The following is a 6,000-nucleotide window of genomic DNA, read 5'->3' as shown; positions in this document are numbered from 1 at the left end:
TTGACCCCTTTCCAGTCCTCAGGTATGGAGAATGGTCATAGGGACAAACTAAATATGTTAGAAGATCAGCAATTTCACATTTGAATTATATTAAGAACCATTGAGCTGATGCCATCTGGACCCAGTGATTTGTTCATTTGAATTTTTTAAATAACACTCACAACTTCATCTCTTATCACCACCATTTGCTTCAGTTTCCCAGACTTGAGTCCTGAGAATGTTAGTTTAAAAACAGGGATCTAGCCTAGCTCAGTGAAAATCGCTGCAAATCATCCTTTTCTCTGCTGTTTCTTTTTCTTCTTTTGGCACACCTCTGACTCCTTTGTCACCCACAGCTCAATTATTTTCTAAAGGTTTTCCTGTTTCTTATGTATTTAATTAAAACAAAGAAGCAAACCAACAAACCATAGGCCTTAATAATTTTTGTGATCTTGTCCTTCAATTCTTTTTCTGACATCACTTATTGTGCCTACTCACATTTCTTTTGCTGCAGTTTATGTTCTTTTTTGTTCTCCTCATTTGAACAAGATTTCCATTCTCTAAAGAAGGCTTCTTGCCCATAAGAGTTTCCTTGCTTGTGCACATTAACCACACTGAAATCATCTTGGTCATAGTGTTACCTTTCTTGATCAGCTTATGCGTTAGACCTGAGCTTCTATTATTGTGCCCCGGGATCACATCCAACTGGCTAGTGCTGCTGTGCAATGAGAAGCAAAGTAGGGAGTAACAAGCTTCAGCTGCTGCCAGGCCCTGACACCCCACACTTCTCATCCTTGCTCCTCAATTGCATGCACCCTGCCTGGTGATGGCTGGCTACCCAGTCACTCATCCCAGAATTACCTTCAACAGGGAACTCACCATTCTGATCTGCTTCTCCCCATCTGGCCTAGGGTAGGGCCTGGCAGGCTTCATAAGAACTGCTGCTTCTGCTGCCCAGCAAGGACTGCGGTATTTGGAGGAGGGGTGGGGAGAGAGAGTTTTGTCGGGAGTTTTTGCTGTTGCTGATATTAATTTTTTGTATGTTTATTTTTATGTGGAAATTGTTCAGTTTGGTTATGTAGTTTTTGATGTGTCTTATTTATTTTTATGACTACTTTGCTATGTTTGTAACAATGTAAATCTTTTCATATTGTAAGCCACCTTGAGCATTGTTTTAACTGTGGAAATGTGGCATACAGTGGTACCTCGGGTTAAGAACTTAATTCTTTCTGGAGGTCCGTTCTTAACCTGAAACTGTTCTTAACCTGAGGTACCACTTTAGCTAATGGGGCCTCCTGTTGCCACTGCACTGCCAGTGCACGATTTCTGTTCTCATCCTGAAGCAAAGTTCTTAACCCGAGGTACTATTTCTGGGTTAGTGGAGTCTGTAACCTGAAGTGAATGTAACCTGAAGCGTCTGTAACCCGAGGTACCACTGTACAAGTACAGTGATGCCCCGCAAGACGAATGCCTCGCAAGATGAAAAACTCGCTAGACGAAAGAGTTTTCCGTTTTTTGAGTCGTTCCGCAAGACGAATTTCACTATGGGCTTGCTTCGCAAGACAAAACGTCTTGCGAGTTCGTGCGAGTTTGTTTCCTTTTTCTTAAAGCCGCTAAGCCGCTAATAGCCGCTAAGCCGCTAATAGCCGTGCTTTTCAAGACGAAAAAACCGCAAGACGAAGAGACTCGCGGAACGGATTAATTTCGTCTTGCGAGGCACCACTGTAAAATGATGATGATGATGATCACCACCACTAGCTGTAAACTTCCTTGGGTCCTTACCAGTTGCCATTTCTTCTTTCCTTCCCTGCTTTGCTCCTTTCTCCACCAAACTTTCAAAACTTTGATGAACTCACCTGATTGAGTTTTCATAAAGGACTTTCTTTTCTCAGGCCTTTGAAGACACATAGCATTTCTCATCTATATACAGTGGTACCTCGGGTTAAGTACTTGATTCGTTCTGGAGGTCCGTACTTAACCTGAAACTGTTCTTAACCTGAAGCACCACTTTATCTAATGGGACCTCCTGCTGCCGCTACACCGCCACTGCACGATTTCTGTTCTCATCCTGAAGCAAAGTTCTTAAGCTGAGGTAATATTTCTGGGTTAGCGGAGTATGTAACCTGAAGCGTATGTAACCGGAAGAGTATGTAACCCGAGATACCACTGTATCCCTATCTCTATTTCTCTCTCTATATGCCAGTGCTCCTACACTGCTGAGTACCATGAGGGGAGGGAAAGCATTCTTGCAGAGTGAAACACATGCTTAACACTCTCCCTCTGAAATCAGACATGTGTCAAAAAGTTTCAGTTTAACTGGATCATTCCCCTAAATGACGCATAATCAAGATAACACTGCCTAGCTCTACCTTTCTGGCGATGACAAGGTGCTGCTGGAGACTTTCACCAGAATCTCACTTAGTCTTTTAACATCATAACACATTAAGAGAAGCATAATGTGAAGTTCATTAGTGAAGCTGCTATATCTGAGCTTGAAAGCAAGCAGTGATGTGGCAATTAAATCACTAGAACTTTTGCTGCTGGATTTCACTGTGAAGTCCTTGGTATGGGCATCGATGGACTTCATCTTGTAAAACAGTAGTTGAGAGCCACAGGAAGCATAGAAGCCATCACTGTTAGTAAATGGTGCTTGCTGTTTTCAATATTGCTTTCATTTGCGTTTTAAAGGTAGCTACCAAAAACACGATCATAGGGTTCACCTTACAAAAACAAAAAACGAAGCAATTTGCCTAGAAGGAAAAATAGCTCATGATGAGGTCCATTCTGAATGGGACTATAGCAGGGGACTGAGGGTTAAAGTTAAGGTTACCAGACGTCCCCGTTTCCCGGGGACAGTCCCCGGATTTACAAATCAGTCCCCTGACAAAATCCTATCATTCCTACTGAAGTTGAAAAGTGTCCCCAGATTCACTGAAAAAAATCCAGTAACCTTAGTTAAAGTTCCCTGATGCTCCATACAGTAGATTCATGGTTCCTGCAGGCAATTTGCGAAAGAATAGCCCTTTATAAAAGGCACGAATACAGAGGTGATATATCATCTAGTTTGGCCCTGGGCTTGGTCCCTTCCAACTATACAATTCTAAGATTCTCTTACACTGTTTCTGTAATTGTTGTTAAAGCAGGACTCAACATGGAACATAATAATGTGACTGCACATTCCAGCCAATATCAATTTAACAATGAAGCTACAGAAAGCAGCAGCCACAGAACAGGCTTTCATTTCTCATACAGAAACATCCTATGAAATTGTGACGGAATTATGATGGAAATGCCATACTTTCCCCAACCCCATGCCCCTTGGTATTTGTTCCTCATTCATCCACGGCCTCTGGGAAAGCAAGAGCCAATTGAAACTCTGGCTGTTTTTCTTTCTTTCTTTCCCACAGATAATAGCTGTCAACGTTTCCCTTTTTTAAGGGAAATTCCCTTATTCTGAACAGGATTCCTCGCAAGAAAAGGGAAAAGTTGACAGCTATGCCACAGATAGCAAAGCCTCACAAATTCCTTTGGGGAACCACGGATTGGGGGAAGGTGAAAGGATATATATGGTGAAAGCATATATATTTGGAAAATTGGTTTCAGTGGGTTCAGTGTATGTCCCCAGTACTTAAAAAGCATCCATACACAACTACTAAACATCAATCCACATGGTAGGAATGGGTGAATATGTCACATTTAATTTCTCTCAGTTTCTAATCTTTACAATCTTAAGTTTGTTCTCCACTTTTCCACATCAGTTTGTGATTTTTCTATTTTCTAATCCTCATGAAAAATGGCCAGAATTTTACTGTGAATTTTTCTTACTATATACATTTTTTTGTATGCAATTGTGCCTAACATACATATTACAAAGCAGTTTTCGCCAATGGAAAGCATTCTGGCATTGCTTTCACCAAGGCAAGAATTTCTATGCAAACTTTACACTAATTTATGCATTGCTGAATACATTATTAAGTTGGAGTACTGCACTGGAAAATTCAAACTGCATGTGGATTTCGAAGAACGTCTTTGTTTCAGTTTGCAAATTATGTATATTCACATTTAAATGAAAACTGAATTTAATTTCTTCCCGATTCTTGGGCAGCAACATTATGCATAAGCAGGGGTGTACCCTTCCTTTGGCCACCTCATGAGAAGAGAAGACTCCCTGGAAAAGACCCTGATGTTGGGAAAGATGGAGGGCACAAGGAGAAGGGGACGACAGAAGACGAGATGGTTGGACAGTGTTCTCGAAGCTACAAACATGAGCCTGACCAAACTGCGAGAGGCAGTGGAAGACAGGAGTGCCTGGCGTGCTCTGGTCCATGGGGTCACGAAGAGTCAGACACGACTAAACGACTAAACAACAACAACACCCTTCCTTTCCTAACAGAGGGGGAAGAGAAACTGAAAAGACATCAAGTTAACATGGCTCAAAACTTATGTGGCTGTATCACCTTAATGTAAAAAAAGTTACCTTCTTGAGGCATGGGCTGTATTCTGATCATACGCTGTCAGCTGCAGACCTAAACTACAGAGAGATTATGGGCATTCCATAAGATAATGAGACTGCATTTTCTTGAGTATTTGTTTTTAATACAAGGATGAGCCATTCAATTTATCAAATGGGCATAACCTGGCATTTATATAAAATGGCCATTTTGGAGGGAGAATGAATGAAGACTTTGACAAACAGGGTTGGTTAAAATTAATCCTCTTATTGGATAACTTACGTTGGCAAATGCACAGTTTTTAAACTGCAAAGTACTGTCTGGGTAAAAGTTTTGTGTGAAGGCTAAGAATTGGAATGCCATAGCTAAAGACGCCGGTGTAATAAAATATATCACCTTTCTGAATCTCATTCTCTGGAACAAACACTGACGAGAATATTATGTTATGCAAACAATGGCAGTCAGAGATAGAACATAGGCAGGACAGAGATAAATATGCACATGGTTCACATTCAAATATAAGTATTTGTTAAAGGAAATTAATCCAAGCCTGGGAAATGCTGTGCATTTTAGCTCTAGTCATGACCCCCAAAGTGAATTACCTCAGTGTTTTAAAGTAATAGTTCCAGAAGTCTTTAATGCTAATTCTATTTTATGAGGTTGCAGGAAGCCATTGAAGCTTGCAGGTGAATCTGGAGTTTGAGAAGAACGTCCTCTAATCTATATGTGGCATGTCATAGAACCATCTTAAATCTAGTTTAAATAGTCTATACTTTATATGCCACTTAAATTTATCCTGAACTGAAAACTGGAATGCATTTGAAAGTTCCTCAGGCAAAACATCGAAGGAATTTTTGGATACATCTGCCATAGATTAAATAACAGTAGCAAAAATCATATGAGGGTTAGACACACTGTACTGCTTGTTTGTAAATGCTATGGTGTGCTTGTTTGCAGATGCTACAGTTTCCATTAAAGCTGGCAGAGCAAGTATTTTTGCCTCTTGGAACCACACAATTGCCCCTACTCTATAGACTTAGTCAGGGTAACCACTACAAGTGGTGGTCAAAAATCACCATTTCGTATTCATGAGGGAGTTGTTGCATGAGTAGGGCTGTGAGGCCAGGTGGACGAACCCAGGATCGGCATTTGAAGCACAGCAGAAGAGATTGTCTGTGTACAAATGCAAGCATGGACAGCTCCTTCCGGCATGTTCAAAACAAGTAGACCCTGGCTGCTTGGAGCACCAGAAATGGACCTAACCTGCACAGCCCTCACTGTGATAAATTTCCCCTATTTCAGTTGAATATCCACAACTTCAATTGTGAATCCTCGGTGGACACGGTGTTATAACCCTCATTAATCCTCCCTCTCTGGCAAGGGGCTGCAAGGGTGATGAGCAAGCTCCACAGACTAATATGAGTCTGGATAATAAAGATGATATGATTACAGAATATAAGTGTATCGAGGATCATAATCTGTTGCCAATGTTTTGGAAGATGTAATATTTGCTACATGTAATCATCTCAATTCAAAGTTAATTTTCTCGAAAGGAAAGTGGAGCCAAATT

The 6,000-nt window shown here is 40.9% G+C and overlaps 1 long non-coding RNA gene across 1 annotated transcript in view; it reads right to left on the bottom strand.

The window, feature by feature from the left end:
- Positions 1-1,904: 1,904 nt before the first annotated feature.
- The window catches only part of LOC308475985, an 828,107-nt gene continuing 824,011 nt past the window's right edge, over positions 1,905-6,000 (bottom strand). Inside the window, exon 3 of the long non-coding RNA XR_013985612.1 lies at positions 1,905-1,986. This is a non-coding gene — a long non-coding RNA (uncharacterized lncRNA). The remainder of the gene's footprint in view (positions 1,987-6,000) is intronic.

The sequence above is a fragment of the Podarcis pityusensis genome (genome assembly GCF_964106645.2).
Source record: "Podarcis pityusensis genome assembly, chromosome: 4".
NCBI classification, from domain to species: Eukaryota; Metazoa; Chordata; class Lepidosauria; order Squamata; family Lacertidae; genus Podarcis; species Podarcis pityusensis.
The sequence above is the reverse complement of the archived record's forward strand: the minus strand, read 5'-3'. Positions and strand labels throughout refer to the sequence as shown.